Genomic DNA, 25,309 nt, shown 5'->3' on the forward strand with positions numbered 1-25,309 from the left:
TGGGGGTTGTTGTGGCCCAAGGGCAGCCCCCGGCATTTGGCCTCATTGAAACTCCTCCAGTTGGGCTCAGCCCATGGCTCCAGCCTGTCCAGGTCTCTCTGCAGAGCCTCCCTACCCTCGAGCACATCAACACTCCCACCCAACTGGGTGTCATCTGCAAACTGACTGAGGGTGCACTCGATCCCCTCGTCTAGATCATCAATAAAGATGTTAAAGAGGAGTGGCCCCAAAACCGAGCCCTGGGGGACACCACTCGTGACCAGCCGCCAACCGGATTTAATGCCATTCATCACAACTCTTTAGGCCCGGCTATCCAGCCAGTTTTTTACCCAGTGAAACGTGTGCCCACCCAAGCCAAAAGCAGCCAATTTTGCCAGGAGAATGCTGTGGGAAAAGGTGTCAAAGGCCTTACTAAAGTCAAGGCAGACAACATCCACAGCCTTTCCCTCATCCAATAAGCAGGTCACCCTGTCACAGAAGGAGATCAGATTTGTCAGGCAGGACCTGCCTTCATAAACCCATGCTGACTGGGCCTGATCCCCTGGTTGCCCATTATATGACTTTTAACGGCACTCAAGATGACTTGCTCCATGACCTTCCCTGGCACTGAGGTCAGACTGATACGTCTATAGGTTCCTGGGTTCTCCTTTCTGCCTCTCTTGTAGATGGGTGTCACATTTGCCACCCTCCAGTCCAATGGGACCTCCCCAGTTAGCCATGATTTCAGGTAAATCATGGACAGTGGCTTGGCGAGCACATCTGCCAACTCTTTCAGCACCCTCGGGTGTAACCCATCTCGTCCCACAGACTTGTGTGCATCCAAGTGGTGTAGCAGGTCTCTAAGCACTATGCAGCTGAACCTTTCTCTTGTCAAAGCATCCAGTACATGGAAAGATATCCTGGCCAGGCAAGAGCCTGGAAATCCTCAGGCCACACAAAAACCTCTGAAGTTTGCTCAGACTGGCCCTAAGACTGTAGTGCAAGACGCAGGCAGCTGCTGCACAGCAGACTCTTGTTAACAATGTGTATAATGCTGTAGCATACTACAGCCACATGTTGATGCTTCATACTAAGGGACCTGAAGCAGCTATTCAAGATAACTAAAAAGTCTGAAAAGAGAAAGAAGTACATGATGGGCCTGTCTACTGGAAACAGGATAAGCAAAGTGCTCTGCTAGCTACTTGACTTCAAGGTGCAAGCAGTGGAAGAGCTGTGCACACACACACTCAATAGCAAGGACTGCTTGCTTCCTTTGGAAAACAAAGGTGTGCAGAAGAAATCCAGGACACCAAAGGGAACCAAAGGCCCTCAAGAGACAAATAACAGTGCTGCTTGTAGACCTTTGTATTTCCCAGATGCTAACTGAAAGGCTCCAGAATTGAGCTAGGAAACAAGTCACTATCAGCCCAGATAGGGTACTTGCTCTATAAGCCTTCCTCATCTCTATTCAGCTATCCTTTCTGGATGAATGAACCAAATTCATGGCACTTTGATAACAAGAGTGTCTTGAACAACAGATGTTAATATAGAGAAAAACTTTGATTATGTGTAAACACATTATTCGTAGTTATAAAAAACCAACAGCACAGACAAGTACTGTTAATAGATTTGGCATGGAAAACGCAAATGTATTTGTCAAGAAGCTACAGTAGAATTCATGCCAACAGGACAACACTGTGCTGCATAGTAGGTGGAGAAAAGGCCAATTCCAAATTTACCTAAGATTATCACAATTTTTAATCTGCATGAAGGCAGATTTATTTAATTGAAAATACTCGCAAGAGCGGAACAAAACTGCTTTCAAGAAAAACGACGACAGTTATGAGTTTTTGATAATCATTTAGCCCCTTAAGTGTAAATTTACAATACATGACCTTTTGGAATAAGACATGTCTGCAGACCATTCGTTAGTAGGTTATTAGGCTGATCAAACAGAAACACTGTGGATATGGTTGTGCATTTTCATTCATTACTGCTCAATCATCAGTTTATCCTGGTAGTGCTGAAATCTGTAGGAGCTTTTACACTGACTTTATAGAATTTCCTCAGGCTAAGAGCATATGAACTTAGACCTGGCGTGAGGATCTATATAACTCTGAAAGCACAGTAACACCTTCACTGAAAGACGTTTTCTAATTCAGTTAGATGAGAGTGCAATGCTGCTCTGTTTCAGGCAACAAAAGTATCTTTACAATGCATTAAGAAAGGAAGCCGGCTGACAGCATGGTGTTTTAAGACCTGAGGATGATGGAAGAAAGAGTTACTGTTCTAAAATAACAGAATAAAATGAGATCAAGATTCTGCAAGAGATCAGTCAGATACAGAAGCTCAAGTGTAAACCTAGAGGAGTCATAAAGCAAAGAATAAATGAGCTGGTCGTTTCTAGGGACAGGAGGGGAGGGTTCCTGTATGGTAAATACGGGAGCAGGTAGATTAGAGAAGCCTTATGTCAGGAAACATGAGCTTCCTCACTTTGCTGTCTCCACACCACATAAAAGGTGTTGTGAGGAACAATGCTGAAAGGTGCTGAACATCATCGCCACTTCCTAAAAAGATTACCTAGCACTAAGGGCAGTTCACCATCCCATAGGATTCAGAGCCCTATGCAACAAAGTTTTATAATACAGATGCTACAGTTTACTGAAACAGAACTAATATACTACATTTCTTGTGAGAGTTTGTCCTTCCTACTCCTGCCCAGATTTCTGGCTTTGTGCACCTTTGTGCACCACTGCAGTGACCAAAAAATATGCAAGAGTTCTTTTCATCCTTCTGCTTTTCAAAATTTCTTTACAGAAGTCCTACTTGAAACTCATTCCCCAATTTTCCTCCTCATCCAAAAACCTTAAGGTAAGAGAGAGCAAGTCCAGAAGGTAAATTCTGGACTGTTAAAACAAGCATCTTGGAATGGAAAACAAGACAAATGTAACCGTAAGATTAGTGGCACCTGCTTTAGTACTAATACATGCAAGTTCAGTTATGTGAACATACTTTGGAAACAATAAAAAGGATTATATATTCAAACAATAACTAAGAAAATTATTGGTAATCCAAGAGAGCACAAATTTTAAAATACAAATAGCACACGATTCCATAGTCAAATACTGTCTAACTTAAGAGATCTGGAAAGAAAAAAAATATCCCAAATTAATATAATTCTTCATATTCTAAGAAGCAGCATTCACAGAATTGGCAGGAAATGAATTTACTCAAAAACCATCATGCACCTGCAGTAACTCTTTACTCTGAATACAAGGAGATGCTTAACTAAGCAGCAGAAGAGACTGCTCTCCAGAACTGCTGCTGCTGAGCCGATGTGCTGATTTTGCAGTGGCTTCCCAAAACTTCTAGGTTCAGATGCTCCAAGTTTATCCCGCACACTGTACCTCGTGCATGAACCCAGCCAAGGTAAAACTCACATTTCTGACAGGGTCACCGCCAAGGCAAGGGAGTTGATGGGCTTGGCTTCCCTACATGAGGGAAGCTTGGGGGTGAGAGTAAGAGGCAAGAGAGGGAAGGAACCCCTTATCCTGGGGGAGAGTTTTACCTAGGGATGGAGACTGCCACAGATGCACACACAGTCTGACACCGAGCTGACGGCAACTGCTGTCGATGCTAAGCCCATTGCTCATGACACCTGAACAACTTGACACAGGAACCTCCTACATGACAAATGCTAACACTGAGTCAGAGTGTCAGTTTGAAAACTAATCCACAACATTATCTATGACATTTCTGCACTAGCCCTGGTGATAACCTTACAACCTCCCGGCTGCTGCTAAGGTAACAAATGTTAATAAGAAGTTAACATCCTTGGTAGCCTTTTCACACCAGCTTCATGGCATATCTATTATGCAGCAAGACAACTAAGTCTGGGGGTTTTTTTTCCTAAACTATAAGCAAAAAGGTTCAGGTTAGCTATCAGAAGATCACTAGCATAAGTAGGTGAAGCTTTCATTGTAAAAAAACTTTAAAAACACATTAATGTCTGATTAAAGCTTCACCCAGCACAAACCCTTTCAGCTGGATCTGCATCTCAGGTAGCCCCTAACCATGCTTCCAGGGAGCAAGGCAAGGATCAAAGTTCAGTCCCTGAGCTCCCTCAGAGGTCTCATAGTGGCCCCATTGGTTTCCCTCGGTCCATTTTTCCAAAGCAGCACATGCAGTCACATCCATCGACACTTGTAGTTTGGTTCAGTGAGCTTCTGCTCCTAGAAGTCCTGATTACAGCCTCTGCACAGACAAACATTAGCTGAGAAAAAATAGGAAGAGATTATTTTTTCCTTGGAGCAGGAAGATAAATTACACAAGTTCTCCAGGTTTCCATCCCTGTTTCCCAAGAAACCGGGAAAAGAAAGTTAAAACTCAGCTCCAGTCACTGGTAATCAGTCCTGGAAGGAAGAAGCAACCAGTCAGCCAACAAAGCCTTGTCTTTCACCATACACATCCTTGCCATCACCAGCAAATATGTCAAATGAGGAGCTTGTGGCCTTCCTCCTGAGACCACGAACACACAGTCTACTGTCTAGACACAAGCAAAGCTACACAGCTACAACTGCACTCACTTGAGGCAAGGCAGGTCTAACCTAAGAAATAGATATTTAGAGATGGGCTTAGCGATGGTCAGTTAAGACATATTTAACTTGTGCAAAATTACTTTTAAAACTATTAGTCAAATAATTTTCCAGCACGAAGAGATGTTATGCTGTGATTGAAGCCTAATACACATACATTACATTACTGTATGTGGCATCTTGCTCTGGGACAGCTTTATTTTGGATTGAGACTGCATCTGAGCATTTCACAGACATAAGAATATACGCTGTTGCAGCTGCACCCATATCTATTTGTCTGACAGTTGGCCAGGAGGCACAGAGAAGACAGCATGTTGTGCTTTAAAGATTTCTTAGCCCTTACCAGCCTAGGCACCATAAAATATTTACAGATTATTCTGGGTGGCATTTCACTGCAAATTCCATATGTTTAGCTGAACTATTCAAAGCTCAGAATGACAATAAAGAGAAGATTAAATTTGAATGCACCATGTAGTAAGTATTTTCCCCTTTAGCTGCTATAGCCCATTATCTCCTAAAATAAACAACGCACAGCCTGCTTGCTCCATCAGCCAAGTTCTGCAGTATTAGACACCTCTGTGAAGCATAAGGATGTACGTGGCTCAAACATATACTCCAGGGTACAGACTCATCTCCATTCACGGATATTTGCACACACACTTCCCTGTGCACAAATAGAGCCTGAAGGGTGCGAGTTCTTTAATATGGTGTATAATTGAAAAGGAAGAGAAGCAAGGCAGCTACAGATCCTTTCCCCAGGCAAACTGTATGGTTTTGCTTTTAGCTATAGGCATAACCATATGATGATGCAGCACATAAAGTAGAAAAGAAAATTCCTAGTAATTTCTGAGGGAACCAAATAAGAGTATCTCACCTCCAGAATAATTTAACATGTACTGAAGGGAAACAGCCACTATTACGGAAAATCCCTTTAAATAATTTGTGCTCATATGCCATCACAAATTAACAAGGGGACTGAAGTAAGATATGTAACCAGGGCAAGCAGTAATTCATCTCTGCTGCACTATCACACATTTGTTCTTGCATATGTGGCTCAGCAAGGTGGGATAGCAATGTTGTATATAAGGTTAGCTTTGTAGGGACAGCCAGTGCAGACTGAGATGCAGAATAGAAGAAGAAAGTGCTGGCTAACTGAATGGGTTTAGTCTTTCTCACCTGCCTTGCAGAAGAAAACATGTCTGTCATATTAGGCTACTACTATGAGTCACCAATCTAGTGGAAAGGGTGATCTTTTAGAGGCTACATTGATATTTAGGATCCTAAAGCATCTCACTGGATCAGCTACCTAGTGATAAAGTAGCTTGCATAATCTCAGCTACATCCAGCAATGAACTGCTCAAATGTCAGAGCTTTTAGTCTGCTTTGACTAAAGCTGGCCAGGCACCAGCGTGTACAAGAGCTCCAGCACAAACAGGGCTTCATAGACTCCTCCAAGCATACCTCTCTATTCTTCTCTCTGTGTCACTTGACTGGAAATTTTGCAATCTATACAAGTTCAAAGTGGGTTTTTTTGCCTAGGCTTTAAACATTAAATTGATCTCTCACAACCTATTTTGTATCACTTCATGCATCCTTCTTTTGTCCATTACATTCACAGCTCATAAAGTCTACCGATGTTTACTTTAAATATAGAAGAACTCCATGTTTTTCTTCTCATTTGCCTTCCCACTTTCTGCCTGTTTAGAGCCGAAAGAGAGCACTTTTTGCTTTAAATCATGACCAGGCTCATTAATGCTAGGGAACCCTCCCCATTAAAAAGGCAATATATCGATATGTGAACACTCCACTCCCAAAAGCTTTTTTTGAATACTTCATTAACATTTTTCACCACTGAACAATTATATCCTCCCAAAGTGGGCCTTTATTGTCCCGTCTCCTCAGTATACCACTAATGACACAACAAAAGGAGAGGAGGCGATTGCAGATAAATCAGTCAAACCTCCCATCAGGTTTCCCTTCTGCGCTCCTGCCATCTGTGCTGGCTGCCGCAGTACTACATATGTTTCAAGACAATACAGCACGGGTCACACACCAGGCTCCAGCCACTTGCATCTGCTGTTGCGATTGTCACAGTTCAGTACTTCTGCTGTCTGCCTTCACATGTATGTCTGCGGGGACAGCTTCCAGTCACCTAAACTGGGGGGCACACAGCTGAGCTCCCAGCACTACAGATGCCTTTCTCCTCAGGAAAACTGGTGACCCACCACCTGGTTCATACTGTGTAATTTATGAATGGCAGATTTCAAGACTTGAGAGGCAACATGTCATATTTTGAATGGCCTGCTTACTCCCAAGAAATTCCCTGACACAAGATTATCCAATTAATCTGCCTCTTTGGCAAAGAATAATATTGTTTAAGAAATAAATAAGCAGGAAGCTTAAATCTTAAACAAAGTTAGGAATATGTGAACAATTCTTTCTAATAAATTAACACCCGCAAAAGACAGAATGAAATATTGATCTATGTTTCTGAATTAGCTTTCTGAGGTTTGCAACCACCTTTTCATAGCAGTGAACATAGCACAGCAAAAACATTGATCATCACTCACTTTGCAAGCTGAACTGCATGGATTGTTAATGGTTGACTTGTTAATTAAATACGGTAGCAGAATCCCAGATTAGTCCCATCTTTATAACACCATTAATAAACCTGTTTTTCAATTTAGGAAACATCATCTCTGCATATAGTAGCCATTGTAATATTCCTGCCTAAGTACAATACTTCATTCATTACCTTGACAGGCCGCATCACTTAGGCCATCCACAGGAATATATTTCATCAGCTCGCAAACGCTCTCTCTGCTTCCATGTAGAAGCCCCACATGCATGACATATCCTTTAAATCTCACATCATCATTTTCATAAACCAGTGGGCACAAAAAAAAGAGACCCACAAACGAGAGAATTGCAATAGGTTTTCTAATTTATTATTTGGCACCACACAAAATGACCGTTTAGCTGAATAATTCTCTTCCTGTTTTCCAATTTTTTTCATTTTCTAGCAGTGCATGCAAAATAGAAGAGACACGCTTCTACAAATGTTCAGTAAGGAACCCAAACAAGTCCAGTACAGCTCTGTCCTTAATCCCTTTATATAGCATATTACATATGTACAACATGCTGGGGGTAACTTATTTTTGATTTACCATGTGATGCATCACTAACATGGATACAGTCTAGACCTATCTTCCTTCAAGTACGGTATCCAAGGTCAACACTTACTCTTTCAAAAGAGAGACAGCAAGTGCCCCGGGGAAAAAAAACTCAAAAAGCTCTCAGAAAATTGGTAGCTAAAAAGGGATTATTTTTTGAAAGTTGACATGAAACATCTGGTGCAAATTGACTAATACTCATATATACACACACAGAGACATCCTTCAAAATTTAAAAATATTAATGTAGGTACTGCAAGACTGAACATATGATGATTAAATTACTATCACTTTGAAATGCTGAGGTAGTTCAACCCTGCCTTCATTAGGCAGATAAAGTCATCACTGTGGAAGTGTAAGAGCGTCTTTTTGGCTAGTACTTAATCAGGCTTCAAGTATGTATTGCTAATAGCTGTGAATAACAAATTAATTCAAAGACTGGAGCATATATGCATATAGAAGACTGATGAATGGTTGTTAAGAGGTCTGTTCCAGAGACAGGAAATCTCTTACACACTTCTACAAAGTGTATTTATTCATTCTCACAAATCTTTAATGAGAACTTCACTATTTTCTATTTTAAGTACACAGGAAAGCAATTTTAGGAAATAGTGACTTATGAAACAAAGTGGAGACCAGGTGAAGAATAGACATGGTTCTTCTTTTGTACTCTGTTTTTAAGGAGGTGCAACTGTTCCATTTTCAGTGGAGTTTTTTCTAATGCACATTTCTCACGTAAACAAGACAGTTATTTTACTGGAAACCCTTGGTATTTTAAGAGATCTACTTTACCTCCATTTCTGAGGACAAAATTTTTCACCCACAAAAGGAGTATTCTGTCTTTGAGGAATGCTGGTATGACAGTTTTGGTGGTGATTAGCTATCTTATCTATGAATCCAACTCCTACTGCATCAGTACTAAGAGTATTCTGCCACCTCTTCCCCAAACATATCTATATAAGCGAAGGTGTCTATCCTCTTTTACCCCCAAAACACACCACAAAAAAAAAAGAGACAGGTCTCTAAAAATTAATCAATAATTTCTCCATTCAATGCTCTAAATGCGAATTGTGTAAAATATGGTGAATTACTTGGGAGACAGAAGGAAGGAACCCATCTTAATTCAGCATGCATAAAATACAGCTTTTTTTGCTTATAAATGGATCTTTATACTTCTAATTTTGGACTAGATGATCTTCAAGGTCTTTTCCAACCTAGATGATTCTGTATGGATTTTTATACTTTTAAACCAAACACAAGCTTTGAAAATCTATAGCAAGAAAATATTTATTCAAATTCAGTGCACTCCTACAAGATTTCTGATTACAGAGTATTACTATGTTTATATTTATTACTAATAAATATTAGTGTTTATTACATAAATAGCATTACAGTAAATGCACCTTTGAGAACACGCCTTTGCTTCTGTAAATTGGTACAATAGCACCGATTTACACTGGAGCTAAACGAAATTACACCAGGAACACTGTAATTCACTCTAGATTTGCAGAGATAATACTATTTACCTTTCATCCAAACTGAGAATTAATAGTTTGATCCTATCACTGGCATGCAAAGAAAATTGTGAAAGTAAACCTGTAGAGTTTACTGTATTGGCCACAAAATCCGGCCAAAATGGAGAGAGGTGTTACTGGGAGCCAAAGCCATAACTTTGTGAAAGCCAGTTGCATCTGTGGTGTTTGCAATTGTTCACATAAATTTTTGTGGACTCTGCTCAGTTTAGTAGACATGCCACGCTACAAGGGAATATTTTGCATAGAGGAAAGGCAGCAAGAGAGGGCAATCTGGTGATTAACATGTTAATATCTGCATTCTAGAATATTAATACCTATATGAAAAAGGATAAACTTTCTCCACAAATTAAGAGGTTTTGCCACAGAATTTAATTCTGCAGTTCATCCTATTTTTAATGGATTTTGCTTGCTACTTTTTATCATACAGTAGGTTATGAAACAGTTCATATAGTCCTTTTGCAAAAATTAAAAACATTTATTTTGTTATAGTGGTTGCAATTAAAAAGGCAGTATTTCCACATTGCTACAAAATAAGGTATTAAATGATAAAATTCCATGTGCTTAGAAAAGAACCAAGATTTTGCAGATATCCTATTTGATGAGTAGTGTTTCTTTTAAATTGCTTTGAGTAATTTTCTTTGTTAAGGAGATACTGAATAAATTATACTAGTTAATGTGTTTTTTAGATATCAGCTTATATCAGATATTCACAGAAAACGTAATAGACTAAATCAAGATCAGTATGATGTCCCTCAAAGGGTGAATAATTAAGTCTTAGCTGCACTATGTACAAAACCACAGAATTGCAGAAAAATCTTCTCTGACCACACAGCTGAGGTTCCCATTTATTCTGAAACCATTACACATAATGTCTCAAAACTCAACTACATCAAGCAAAATGTATCCTTTTTCCAGAACAATGTCTCAATGCTGCACATCGATTTCTCACACAATTTATATATGTAGTGACACATTCCTTCAAGGGAAAAAGATGTATTAAACATATATGTCCATGAAAATGCAAGAATATTTCAGTTGTACTATTTTTGGTGCTTGAGACTACAGCTCCTACTTTGCCTACAGAGGTTCTAATTTGGAGGCAATATTCAGGATTATTTTAATTGCAAAAACAGCCTTTAATCAGTTTATGTTGCCAATTGATGTATTTTTCTCCCCAAGCACTAAAACAGTTATTTTTGTCACATGAACACATACCCAACACATTTAGATTTACTGTACTCTACATTCTTAAAATAATTTTATTCCTTTGAATTAAGCATGTCATTTATAGCCACAAATTAGTACATTCTTTAAAAGGTATGTCCAAGAGTTGAATGATTGCATACTAGCATTTCATTACTTTCAATATTAAATCAGTGAAAATGAGGAAAATAAAAACCTTGTATTCACTTCAGTTTATTATTTTCTTAAATATTGTAGATCACGAAACATAAAATTGAATAGAGACTCCTAATCTGACAGTTCAGTTGTAGATTACAGGGTTTTATATTTACGATTTGGTAGTCCATATGCAAATCATCGTATAGATTATTGTTGAAGGTTGATGTTGGCCAGCTGCCAGCCACCCACGCAGCCACTCTGTCACCCTCCTCCTCAACAGGTCAGGGGGAGAAAATGAGATGGAAAAGGTCATGGATCACAACAAGGACTGGGAGATCACTTACCAGTTACTGATGTGGGCAAAACAGGCTTGGCTTAAGGAAAATTATTTTAATTCTTCATCAGTTAGAGTAGAATGGTGAGAAACAAAACCAAAAACTTAGACTTCTCCCCCATCCCTTCTTCCCAGGCTCCATTTCACTCCTTCATTATGACTCTTCTGCCTCCTTCCCCCACCCTTGCAGGGAGATGGGGATGGGAGGTTGCGGTCAGTCCATAGCTGTTCCTCTGTGTCTCTCCTTTCTCCTCATGTTTTTCCCCTGCTCCCTGAATCCTTCACAAACTGCTCCAACATGAGTCCTTCTCACAGGCTATAGTCCTTCAGGATAAACCTGCTCCTGCATGGGCCCTCAACTGGCTGCAGGTCCTTCAGGCCATATCCACCTGCTCCAGCGTGGGGTCCTCCACAGCTGCAGTGTTGGTATCTACTCTGGCAGGGTTCTCCATGTGCTGCAGGAAAATACCGGCTCCACCATCATCCCTCCCATCGGCTGCAGGGAAAGCTCTGCTCTGGTGCTGCGCACCTCTTCCCCCTTCTTCTTCTTCTCTGACCTGGATGTTCAGAGTTGTTTCTCACCCTTTTTTGCCTCACTCTGCTGTGTGGCATACTGCTCTTTCTTAAATAACGTTTTCATAGAGGTGCCACGGACTTGGCTGCTCAGCTGTGGGTGCAGTGGGTCCAGAGGGCTGTGTTCAACACAAGACAGCCCTTGGCCTCTTCCCATAGAGGCCATCCCTGCAGCCCACCACTACCAACACCTAGATACCTAGGCCCAATACAATTATTTACTGACAAATATGTTGTTTACATATATCGTACCAGAGTACTCAATTCCTCAGCCCTCCGAAGCAAGAACTTAATGTGAAACAGCTACCATTTCCTAGGAAAAACAAGTTCCCAGTGTAACTGAGGACAGCTTTTCCCTGATGCAACACAATCCCAAACACTTCAAACAGGACAAAGGGCTACACAAGCTTTGATGTTGGCAGGGTCCATTCTAAGAAAACTTAACTTTACATCACGTTTAAACCAGGTGGTATTCTTATATATAATCTGTAGACTGGAATAACGACTGTGAAGAAACATTTTTATTTATTTAGAGAACAAAATGTACACAAAGTATAAAAATAGATTAACATATTCATTGAGGAACTCTAAATTTAATACATAAATTCATTAGGGAAGCAATAAACATACTGTATTCTTTAATTACTTTGTGGTTATCCTCATTAAATGCTACTTAATGAATTAATAAGCTTGAAAAGCAATGACAAATTGCTAAAGTGCACGCACAGAATTTTTCTTTTTTTAAAAATATTAAAAGTAGCGTATCTAACTGAATGCTGCAGTTCTGGACACAAGCTAGTAACATTTATAAAGGTGGTCACTTTACGTTCTATACTGCATTAACAAGTACTCTTTCGTACATGATTTGAAGTTGCCAGAGAAGTGTAGACTAAGAAGTTCAACTGTAAATGCTGCTCTTGCCAAGGTTTAAGGACCACCTGCTCCTTAAAATCAAGAAGAAAACTTCTCAGATGTGTTACAGGATGACTTCCAGCTTTTGGGGAAATATTAATCAGAAACATACATATACACATATATATGTATACACACAGATACACACATAAGAAATACATTGCTACATCTGAGAATTATACCCAGGCTTTTACGGCCTCTCAGTGCTTGAGGATGATAAACACAATCACGTTGCCACAGTTACAAATTGTGAAGAGGCTGGGCAGTACTAGGGGAAGACTATCCAGCACCAATAAATACCTGAACTCCTGCGATGGGGTATGAGCGCTCCAGCACTGACTGAGCTCTGTTGGAAGATTAAAATGGTGGCCCCATTTGTCATGTCATGGGTATAGACTTCTTACACTCTCATTTTCTAGAGCACAAAGGCTCAAAGTGCCGTTGGTCTATGTAGTAATTTAAACAAAACAAAAAAAGCCACATACACACATTTTTCATTTGATCTCTTCCCATGCCATAATGTATAATTGAGAGAAGATGGCAAACTGCATCCCAGAGTACATTAGATGTACTGATATTAGAAATGGCTTTATTTTCAAGGGAAATATAGCCTGAACACATCTTTGATGCAGTATTGGTGCATTAACGAAGCATGGTTCAGTGAATGTATCAATAAACAGTCCTCCTGCCTTCCCAGGACATATACAATTCACAGTGCAGCTACTACTGCTACCTTGATAAAATATTTAATACAATCTTTGACTATTACATGCTCAAACAATTCCTTAGATAATCTCAGGATATTAATCCAATTTTTCCCCCTTAAATTGATTTTGTTAACTCCTTAAAATTTACTTACAGCAACAGAATATAATTCCCCATTGTAGAGACAATAAACAGATAAAGACAGTAGTATTTTGAACAAAGACTGTCAGTCTTTTTAAGGGATTCTTATTCCATGGATTATGTTCCTTTTTCCCTGAGAATACCCAGTCCAAGGAAATCAGTGTGCTTAATTCCTGATTCTTTAAGAATCATAAGAAATATGGGGCAAATTTCAATGTCTATAATTACACACAAAAAAGTTAAAAATAATTCAAAGCAGTTTTCAGCATCTTCCAGCATGACCAGTCCAAACAGGTAAGATCTCAGTATCAGTTGTCAGCATGAGAACCATTTAGAAACAAAATCCAGAAGAAATCAGCCAGCAGAGCAGCATCAGAGAATGCTACAGTATTAATCTTGCATCACATAAACTGCTCTGAACTGCTATGACAGTAGCATTAACTCCACAAATGAAAAAAAAAAAAAAAGTACACTTCATAAGACAGCATGTGCTGATAGAGAACAACTACCAGAAATTCTTTCCTTGGAAGTAAATAACCCTGTAGCCTGCTGTTTAAGTAAACCTTGAACTCTCTTGAAACCTAGTCCTTCTGTAAACAGAACCATGTCCATCAATCACACTAAGTCTTTAGACATTTCCAATTGATTTTGGTCACTTAAGACTAATTCCCAAAGGATTCAAAAGCCAGAGCACCGTTAAATGCCATCTCCACAACTGGATAAAAATGCATATTAAACAAATCAAGACATACTCATGTTACAAACATGTCCTCAAGAGTTTTGTGCTGACAGTTAGGCAATAAGAGAGCTAATGAGAACTGTTATACTCTGCTCAGCACCGTTTAGGACAACAGCAAATTGACTTTAGATGATTTGTCATCAAGTCCCTGTAGGAAGAAGCCACACCGTTTAAGGGGGTGGGGGGAAGGAGAAAGACAGGTCACAACATACTTTTCTAAGGAACTCACTGATCCCAGGCTAATGACTGGAATAATAGTAAAAATGATACTAGAAATAACATTTATTGTGGAATAAGTGCAACCATTTATCTGTTATATATTTTTGATGCATTGATAGACACTTTAACCTTCATTCATGTCTTCGTTTTCAGTAGTCATGATACTACTTTAAAAGAATAGTTTTGAAAAAATATTTTAATGCGGTTTGAAATAGAAGAACCAGAGTCAGTCACTGCCTGCACTTCCATAAAAACATCCAGTGGAGTTGCAAAATGAAGGATGAGTGGTGCGAGCTGGGATTGGTTTTCTTTTGGTTTTCCTTTAATATATCTTATTATCTCACTCTTGAACCATTATGTCTGTACATGAGAAGACGAAGGGTCATGAGTAACCACTGGCAGCACCAGCTGGGATCTAGAAATGGCACTTGAAGTTTTCAGCTGTCAGATGTTGGCTGAAATTTAACAAGTGCCAATGAGAAACCATCTGCAAATCCATAGCTTTTTTTTTTTTTTAACTAGCAAGAATAAATGAAGGGGTTTGAGAGCAATGTGAAGTCTGTTATATTATACATAAAGTATTGCAAGTTAATCAGTCTCACTGGTTCCCAAGTTAGCAGAATTCCCACCCAAGTTCTGCGTTTAAACACCAAAGCAAGAGGGCATTCTGCATTATGTTTGATCCACTCCCTGTTAAAATTCCCTGATCTGTTTTCTCTCTGGTTGCTAAGTTTTTGTGAAAGTAGACATCATAGATAAAATGAGACCAAATAATAGTCGTCACTTATTTACTCTTACAAGTGGTATCCATGAATTGCCAATGTCTTACCATCAATGAATAAAGCCAAAAATGTAGAAAGCAGCAGAACTACACAAATACTTTCTAGCTCCATTGACATGGATCTTTGGGACCAACCTTACGTTTTACATCTAAAACTGTATCTTTTGTAGACTAGCTTCACCCCTCCCAAGCATCAGGGTCTTGTGAGAACTGTGTGTGTTTGAACTGAGAAGGAATTCACATATGTGCACCCAGCCCATGAGCAGGACCAAAAAAAACCAGAACAGCTTCCCCTCTAACTGTGTGTTCAGCAAATATGCTGCAACAGCAGCCACAACATTGCTGTCCTTCCTTTCTGAGATCAGCTGACGTTTAAGTATAGATATAGAACGATACCCGGCCCCACCCTTAGCCATTCCAAAATGTCAGCCTGTTTATCAGCACATATAACACTTCCAGAATGTCCACAGCTAGTCTACCAGTGCCACAGCACTCCACCACCTCACACTGGCCTCTCAAACATCCTAATCCCCAGTGCAGAAGAGGACACTGCACTGAATCAAGAGCCAAGGGTGGGTGACTGAAAGGCCCATGGTGCTTCTCTTCACCTGTGTGCACATTTCTTTGATTTCTAGACTGGACAAACTGGTGTAAACAGCTATAACATGCTGCTGTGGCCCATCACCCTTATCATGCATCACAAACCAGGGAGGACAAATCTATCTATCTATCACTATATTCCATGAAAGGGTAGGGCCACGCACAACTTGACAGATCCGCAGATAACCTGAACAGAATAATTGGCTTTGTCCCTTATAAGTAGACCAACATTACCCTTTCCTCCTCTGCTACCAGGACACAGCATGTTCTGCAGCCCTTGCTCTTGGCTGGGTGAGAAATTCATCCTGCTCACTGGCACTGAACTAATCTTTTAAAAATCCTATGTGTTTTGTTTAAATTACAGACTTTAAAATTTTAAGATCTACCTAGTCTAATGATGGCTTGCTATATACAGCAGAAAACCAGAAATGGAATGTGTTCTTGGCTAATGAAACTTCTCTGACTTAAATTATATTTGCTAGCTCATTTGTCCCTATGAACACTACCCAATTTCCCCTTGCTTTTCTGTCATACAATAGGCAGAAAGTTTTCTGGGAGCAGGGACTGTCATTTATTATATGTCTTTACAGGACCTAGGCCACCAAAGCTCGAAGGCTTTGAAATGCTACTGCATTTCAATGTCTTCATCAAATAATGAAGACATGACTTGAAGTAGCTATATTCCAAACTAATAATGAGAAGCAAGTTTGAAAGTGGTATTTTCCAATCTTGCAAAACCATAAAAAGAATACAGTAAAACCACTTTGCTGCCTTTTTGCACTGTTGGTAACTAGATTAATTATTGATCAGGTATTCAGGTCTATGGGAACCCAACTCCATCAGGCAGGGAAACGCAGGCATGACCGCAGCCCACAGACTGCTTCAGCACCAGCTGCTGCAGCAATGCTGCACAGTTGCTGTGGGGTCTGCCTTTGCATGCCCATGATTCCTCTTTCTGCAGCTGCACAGTTACCCCAATCCAGCACGCTTTATTAAAGCTTTGTAAATGAAGGGTAACATCACCCTCAAACATCCTCTATTCGACTAAAAGTTGAGGGAATATGACAGGAGAGGGGGAGAACAACTACCAATCCAAAAGTTACCATATGAAGGAATAAAATTTCACTTTTTCTGGAGGAAACAAAAACCCCTCAGCATTCTGGAAGGCAATAACTGCAACAATTAAGTATTAACACAAGCATAAATTCAGAAAGCCTGGCTAGTAGTTACACCAATAGACAAAACATACAAATAAAATTTGCTCATACTGTTAAGCTATAAAGTCTCTGTGGGTGAAAGTTACCATGAACCAGCTTGTCTTCCTCAGACCTTACTCACTGAGATAGGAGTCCCCACCATGATGAAACAGTTTTGGTCTCAAGACACAGGGTGTCTATTAGAGTACCCTGCAGCTCCTGTGTGCTATTTGTGCCCACATTTCCTTTCACAGAAGGAGAATTAAAATGTCTGTAAGCATAGAAAAGATAATTAAAAGCCAAAATCTCACTTGATACAGAACTGGAGTAAAATTACTGATGCTATCACCACCATTTACCTGTCTGTGTAGTAAAGTACAGTCATCATCAGGGCTAGAGTCTCTTCAGTGGCAGTGCTTGTATTAAAAGCCAGCGAGATCTGACACTCAGGAGTGCTTCCAAGCTCTTTCTATCACAGGCATGAGAGGGCAGTTAAGGGCAGAAGACCTCCTGGGAGAGGGCTAGAGAAATGTCCCAGGCAGAGGAAGCTAAACTTGGCAGGGTCTGTACCCATACTGTTCATCTAGAGCAGACTTTGAAGCAAATTAGCCAGCCAACAATGCCTTTTTCCCCCTCCTGCCCCTCTTCAGAAGGAACTACTTCTCCATCTCTGGTAGGGATACTGAATTAATTAGCATATATGCAGGGTGAACAAACAGGAGATTTGAACCTGGGACTAAAGTGTGAGCCAAATTATTTGACACTAAAAGACATTCAGCGAGAAACAGTGAAAGGGGTCAAGGAAGTACTGGGCCACTTGACATCAAGAACAGTATCTGCGGTAGGAAGTGGAAGCAGAGCAGAGTAGCTTGCAGCGTTTTTGTATCCTTTCCTTTATATGGCTGTGTTGGCACACCGGGATGTAGACGAGCATGTCCTGCTGGGAAAGGAAGAGATGTGACAGGACTGAGGAATCATGAGCCCAGGGCACGATCTCGCATGCTGAAGCGACTCTGACTGTTTTCACATTAAAGCATATATCTGTGCTCGGTGCCCCCCAAGCACACAGCAGCTCTGCTTATAGGTGAACCATTTTCTTATACAAAGACAAACAAGCAAAGGATTAATTTAAAAGCCTATGACAACTGTTGTGCCATAAAAACAAGTGACAAGCTTTTAGGCTTAATTGCTTCATCAGTCTAATAAGGGAATAAGGTATACTGAGCCTGAGAGCTCGTTTGTTTCTTTTCCAGCCACATCTATTAAACTAATAAACAGATCTCTACAGACCTTATTTATTTATATTAGATTACTCCAGACTGTCTACAAAGATCGTCATCTTCAAAAATATTAAAAACCTAGTGTTTAAAGAGAGAGAACTACTAGGTTTTGACTCTGCAAAGCATGAGCTGCCTTCCAGATCTAAAGGTTAGTCAAATTTATCAACCTCTGGAAAGAGCAAGCCTGCTTACCGAAATTAAGAGAACACTTGAGAGTGTTCTCTGAGAATTCTCTGAGAACTCTCTGAGAAGAAAACTTCTTCTATGGCCACCTGCTTGATGGGGCAGGATATTCTCTACCAGGTTCTCTGTCCAACTGAAACATGCTACATAGATAACCTGGAAGCAAGGTACAAGAACAGCTTTATCCTTGTAAGACCACACTACATTTTAGAGCAGGTGCATGGCTGCTCCAAGTTGCACCTTACCATCCATGTTTATACAGAGCTGCCTTGGCTGCTCTAAACTGCAAGAGCACACAGCCAGTGCACCCTGGCTACACCCTGAGTTCTCATCCTTACTCTCTGAAGGCCAAAGGTAACTGTGGTATAAAGTGATTCAGGCATGCCTTCTCCACTAGGTAATATTTGAGCAGAATCTGATCCTACAGGTGCATGTTCTAAAGCCAGAGTCATTTGGGTTGTGAGAACTGACTATAAAAGGTTTTTGTAAACACCCGGCACATTATCTGTCTTTACCATAGTGTAAAAACAGAACAAATAGTAACATTTCCTCATAGGCATTGTCTACAGAACATTGTTACAGAAATAAAGCTCTCTATAAGTGCTGGAAGTTACTGGTTCTGATTTCCTTAAGGCTGTATTTTCCACAAGAAGTCTTGCTCCAGTGCTAATTATAAAATTAGCAAGAAGCTTACAAGTAATTAGACTGGGGTGTTAGATCACTAATGTTCCTTAAATAAAACTCCTAATTAGGACACACTGCACATTTATCTACAAGCTAGATATGACAAACTGCCCAAACTTTCCCTTTCTAGCTGAGATCCAGGACACTGCCAGGGAAATGTTAGCACCCACAGTATTCTCTTCAGGAAGGAGCCCTCATTTGACCTGCACAGGTACAGGCAAGGACTCCTCTGCTCATCCACTTTGACCAAAGCAGACAGGTATAGCAGAGTCATGTCCATATATTCAGATATCTAGGGCATTCATCTCTCTTGATTACACAGGGATCCTGGGTATTTGCTCAGATGAAGCTTCCGTGATGGGATTTAGCTGCTGATACCATAAAAATATAAAACTATCAACGTTATTTGGTCTTCCCTCCTCCTACATGGTATTTCTCAGACTCTAAGATGAATGCAGTTGTATAGATGCTTTTGTTTTACTAGACCTAATAAAACAGCACCTGATACAAAGGCATCTCAGTTGAGAATTGATCCACAGTAAACTACTGCAATACAAACAGCAACAGTTACAATTCCTTTATAGCCTGCTTATCTGAGATATACTTAACTGCTTCTAAAAAAACCCAACTATATTGACATTCCATGCACCCTGCAGACAGTCTTTCTGAACATTTTGTATCTTATTCTAATCTCAAAAGAAAATCATCCATGATCTCAGAAAAGCAGATGCACAGATCTCTGCGTATCAAAAGGAAAAAACTTTTTTTAAAGAAAAAAGCTTTTTACCAGTTTGCTTCAAGTCCACTGAATATTGCTTCATGGGATAAAAGAATTTCTTTTTGTATGAAGCACTTCAGTCTCACTTTGTCATCAATCATCATAAAAACTAATTACGTCTTCTGGGCCACAAGCAGCATCACTCAGTCACCTGGATTTTACTACCTGATGCAGTTCTGGTACACACTTGTGCCATGACTACAACGTACCACAGATGCTTACAAGGAATCCTTGCATGCCTATGGGACAGAGCTAGATTCCAGTATCTCACTATGGGCTGAAATCACATCGTCCAATTACCCTTAGACAAATCTTTGAGCAGCACCCCCTCGTTGCCAGACATAGTCACATGACAAACCCAGCTGTGCCATCATTTTTACTGAGGGATGAAAAAAAAAAAGCTTTAAATGATTTGCCGAGTAACTTCAAATACCTTTCATCTGATAAAAGAAATGTTGTATTTTGAAGGAATTTGTATTTTCTCTCCAGAACTTACCCTTTCTCCCACCAGCTCAGATGAGAGCAGCTTATGCCAAAAAGCACCAGAAAAACTAACTTGGTTACCTTAATGCCTGTAGTTCTAGGTCAACACAGGTGTCAGCCTTGCACTGCTGGGGATGCACATGCATCCGTCTTTTTGAGGCCACTGAAGTTGATACCTAACCCTAGACACACATTCATTCCAAAGGGGAATGAGCCATTTTTAGCATGTCTGGAAATAACCAGCTAATCCGCTATGTATGATCAAAAAAATAACAGTTATTTCAACCAACCTGAAGCCATTTACCTGCAAGGCCTCACTGTTGGGTTTGTTTAACTTACTCTAATCTACCTTCTAATGTCCCTTTTTGTTTAATACCACGTCAACTAGCCCAGCAAAAACACAGACATTTGCTACATCTCTTAGGAAAAAACCTCAGGTCATGCTTCACCTATAGCACAACACAGTGAATGATTTTTTTGTATCATTTTTCTCCTGCTGCAATTTACAATAACCTCAATTCTTTTCCAGTGGATACACCCAAATCTCTGATTTCAAATATTCATTCATACTGGAGACAGAGAGAGATGTTCTGACTAAAACCAGGTTGTGTGTTCTGTCAGAAAGAGCAAGTTTTGCTGAAACAAAAGCCCTTCTCCAAATGGTGTTGCAAATCCAGAATGTAATTTTGGGGAAAAACACAATGACCACATAACTCAGCTACATTACCCAGTAGCAGAGACCTAGCAACACCACAATCAAGATTTGAAGCCTGGCCCTATGCTTCAGGTTTCACAGCTCACTTTCATATTCCCAAATATCCCTCTTAAGGAAGAGAATAATCTTTCCCTGACCAAACAGACACAATGTTTGCATCAACGGTTGCAGGAATTAGAGGCAGTGACATTTTAAAGTGAGACAATTTGAAAGAAGGAACAGAACCCAAATTCCATAGTCCAACCCTCCTATTCTGTGTGTGTAATAAGACAGGCCAGGAATATACACACTTACAGGCGTGAGTCAGAACATCATATATTAACAGCTGCTCCACAAAAGCTGTGTGAATAACCACATATATACATATATATACACACACACACACACATTGATGTTTGACTGCTGTGACATGCCTCTAAGAAGCTAAATGAATTAACAGCTAGGCTTGGCACCACATGAAACACACACCTTAGAGAAAATTAACAAATCTAAGTGCAAATGTTAGAGTTAGCTGCTTGCCAGGAAGGTTCTTTCATCTTATCGAGCCAAAAAAATATTTGTCGTCTTTTTTCAGAAAGATGCAACAAACTGTATTTCACATGAACTTGGCAGAGTCTTAAACCAGCAGGTCTAGCCCACAAAATGGCAAGTATCTCCAGCAGCTGTTGTTGTTGACAACATGTGACAACATGATATTCCCAGACATCATCAACTGCATCCCCAATTATTGCTAATTTGGTGCAGAATGACAACATTTTCCTATGTTCATTAGCTACAATTATCTTAATAACAGTTAGTAGCAGAAAGAAGATGAAGTGGAAAAAACACAGAGAATGTGTAAGTGAGGTTTGCTAGGCTATGATCAGAAAGATATTAACAAGTCAACATGCAGGCTTAACTCGAGATAGTACTGATCAACTGTACAAAGTGGCTTTGGACCATGCTGCCTGTTTGGTTTTTCTGGTTTTGTTGTGTTTCTTTAAGGCAGATGAGAAATTTGCTATTTTGTCACTTTTTACAAAACTGGACCAAAAAAAAAAAAAAAAAGTCATGTGATGAAAATTTGCATAAAAGTATTATTCAGATTGGAAGAATATTTTCTGTTGTATCTCACAACTGAACAAAATAACACCGTCTGTGTGTGTACTTGTATATTCAAACTGCATATTTAAGCACATCTTTTTGTGAAACAAACACACAGAAATCACTCTGAAATAACTTGTTGGTTAGGACAATCAGATAAGACAGAAGATGCTCATGTTCACATCCATAATTCATCTCATTAAAGCATCCCATTTATTATGGCCACTTACCTCATGATCACTTTGTCAGATTTTCCATGCCTAAGCTAAGAAACCATTCTCCTCCAAAAGAGGAAAAATGTGGCTGAAACTGCTGTTCTGACTGTCATTTCATGACAAAATTATTTTACGAGAGCTTTCACCTATATGTCTATTTTTCTTGGTGTGACACCCTACATCAGTATGGTATTTTATAGATACCTTCAAGCAAGGATCTGAATTTAGCACTAAAACATTGTTTTACAGGAATGCACGCCAAATGCTTTTCATCTCATTACGCTGGTTTGAAATAATGGTACTACTTAAAGTAACATCATGCTAGCATAAAACACAAGAGCTATTTCAAAGCAGTGCAATAAACCACTGTTTCATGATGGTCAGTTGCCTCAGCCAGCACTACAAATTCCAAGCTCCATTTAATTCCCACAGTACAACTAAAAGAATATACTATGCCCTAGGTAGATTTATTCAAACAATCTTGTACGCTTCCAGTTGGAAGTATTTTGATCTCCCAGTCTGAAGATTTTCAATATTTATTCACTTTCCACATTAAATACATGCTCTGCGTTACTATACATCAAACATTATCACTACTTCTTGCAAAATTATTCCATAATCAGGATTCAGTTCCTAATGAATAAGTATTATAACAGAGACAGAATATATAAAGTCAGTTTCAGTCTGGAAACTTTCAGTTCTGGCCTAACCTATGTAATATTAGACAAATGTCTTCCCCTCTGCTCCTTCCTCTTACAAACTGCTTGCTGTACTTGTGTCATCCCTTGAGGCCAAGGACTTTGTATAATGTGATTTACAGCTGGGATTTCTGAATGCTGCTACAGCACAAAATCACTGCAAGGCTTCAGAGCTCTGCTCTACCAATCACTCTAATCCCAGTCGTTACTGGTACTTTTAATGGGATCCCCGCTGTTCCATGACAATAGTCCAGTAAAGAGAACTTCTCCCATCACTTTGAATCTACTGTATACATACATACATATATGTATGTTTATAACACACTGTTTGGTTGTTTTTTTTTTTACCCTCGGGTCACATCACAGATGCTGGCAATGAAGTCTAAACAACTTCTATTCTCAGCAACAGGGAGTGGTTTTACACCCACAACAACATTATCAAAGTAAAACACCACCTAAAAAGCTACTACTTCAGCACTGCCCGCTTGTTTTTTGATATAAACTACTAATAATAGTGAGTCTAGACAGGGCTCTACAGCAGAATGCATGGAGAATACAGGGCTCAACAAGAGAATACTCTCATAAAGATGTGGGAACAGAAGATGAGAAACCACGATCTGCCTGAGATTCCGCCCAGAAACAACCCACGGCGCAGACCCCGGTCTGCGATCACACTCAGCCCCCTGCACTGCTCCGGGGCTGACACTTCTGTTGCGCAGGGCTGATGTTCTCACTTCTCCAGTTGGAGCAACAATTTCAAGTTCAGAGGTTTCCCACAGAAAGTTCATAAACTCACCGTGCAAACACCTAAATGACATCGCCTTCCTCTCCCTGAAACAAACGGGATGATTTTGGCACACTACTGAAAAGTCATTTTTCTCCAGAGCAAGCCTGTGAGGCCAGCAGGTTCCCAAAGCCAGCAACCCCAGCCCTCTCAAGCCAGGGCTTTTGGTATCCAGCCTCACACGTACCTACAAGCTCCCAACTGCCCATCGCAAAACCCGGGCCCGGGGACCTCTCCAGCCCGGCTCAGGGGACACGGGCTCGGGAGCCACCTCAGGGGGCTGGTGGAAACGAGCCTGGCGCACGGCGCTGATCTGAAACCCTTCTTTCGCCCATCTGGCAGGCACGCTTCCGCAAAACACTGGGATTTAACCGGCTGACAGTACCAATGAAAGAAAATGTTTATCAGAAAATTCCCATCCAGTTGTCTGTCAGCACTGATTTACACCAGCGGGGTGGCAGGCTTGCATCAGCCTCTCCGCCCGAAGCGAGGGGCTCGGGGAACGCAATAGCGTGCCCATAAAGGGGCCGATTTAAGAAAAAGTGCGAATCTGATAGAGCCTAGGGTAGTTTTCTCACCTCGGCACACAATAAGAGCGGACAGAACCGAGCACCTCAGCGACCCGCTGGACTTCCCTCCCTACCTCCCTCTCTCCCCACCCGCAGCAGGGACAGCCCCTGCCTCTCCCCGGGGAGCCCTCACCAGTGCAGGCACCAGGTGCGGGGCCCCTGGCCCCGGGCAGGAGAGGGACACACGGACCCACAGACAAAAAGACAGCAAGAAAAAAAATAATAATTAAAAAAAACAAAACAAACACCCCTCCACACACACGCACACAGACCACCCAACCGCTCCGTAAAACGTGCCTCCTCACCAGCTCGCTTCCCACGCCGGCAGCCCCTCCGCGATGCGCGCCCGCGGGCACCCCCCGCACCCCCCCCCCCCGAGGGCGGCACTCACCTCGGGGGGGACGCGGCCTCGGCGGCAGCCCCTGCACCCGGGGGAGCCGCCTCTCCGCCGGTGCCGGGCGGCCGGCCGCACGGCGGGGCGAGGCGGCGGCGTGGCCCGGCGCCGCGGCACACTTCCACTTTCTCTCGAGGGTCTTTCTTTGCGGCACGGTACACCCAGCCCCGCCGCGCCGCCCCCCCACCCCGCTCCTCCTCGCCCGCCCCTCGCAGACGCCTCCCCCGATGCGATGCCCAGCTGCCGGCCGGGGGGCGGGGGGCGGCCGGGGGGGGTGGCTCCCCCTGCACCGCCCCGCCCCGGTACCTGCCGGGGCGCGCCGAGGGCGGCGGGGCGGTCCCGGGGAGGCACACGGCGGGCCCGTGGCCCCAGCCGAGCCCCGCACGGCCGGGCAGCCCCCCCGGGCACGCCGCCGAGCTCCCCCTCCCAGCCCCCGCGTCCCTCCGCGTCAGGCACCCGCAGTCCGCGGGGTTCACCCGAGCCCGAGGCGGGGTGCTGCGGCTTTGGTTTTCGACCTTCATTGTCCGCCCCTCTCCTTCGGCAAAACTGCCCGAAAGAAGGAATGGAAGGGGTCGGGGAGGCCGTGTGGATTGGAGTGGCCTAGATGTAGTTCGGTACAA

General features: G+C 41.5%; 1 protein-coding gene across 2 annotated transcripts in view; it reads right to left on the bottom strand.

Moving 5' to 3' along the window:
• The window catches only part of MYO16 (myosin XVI), a 405,417-nt gene extending 380,623 nt beyond the window's left edge, over window positions 1–24,794 (bottom strand). Inside the window, exon 1 of one of the 2 annotated variants that reach the window (XM_074930682.1) lies at window positions 24,687–24,794. The gene's annotated coding sequence lies outside the window, so the exon portion shown is untranslated. Of the gene's footprint in view, window positions 1–24,304; window positions 24,350–24,686 lie in introns of those variants that run through there. The other variant, XM_074930690.1, reaches the window with a different exon arrangement.
• Window positions 24,795–25,309: the final 515 nt, after the last annotated feature.

This window comes from Athene noctua, chromosome 1, assembly GCF_965140245.1.
Source record: "Athene noctua chromosome 1, bAthNoc1.hap1.1, whole genome shotgun sequence".
NCBI lineage: Eukaryota > Metazoa > Chordata > Aves > Strigiformes > Strigidae > Athene > Athene noctua.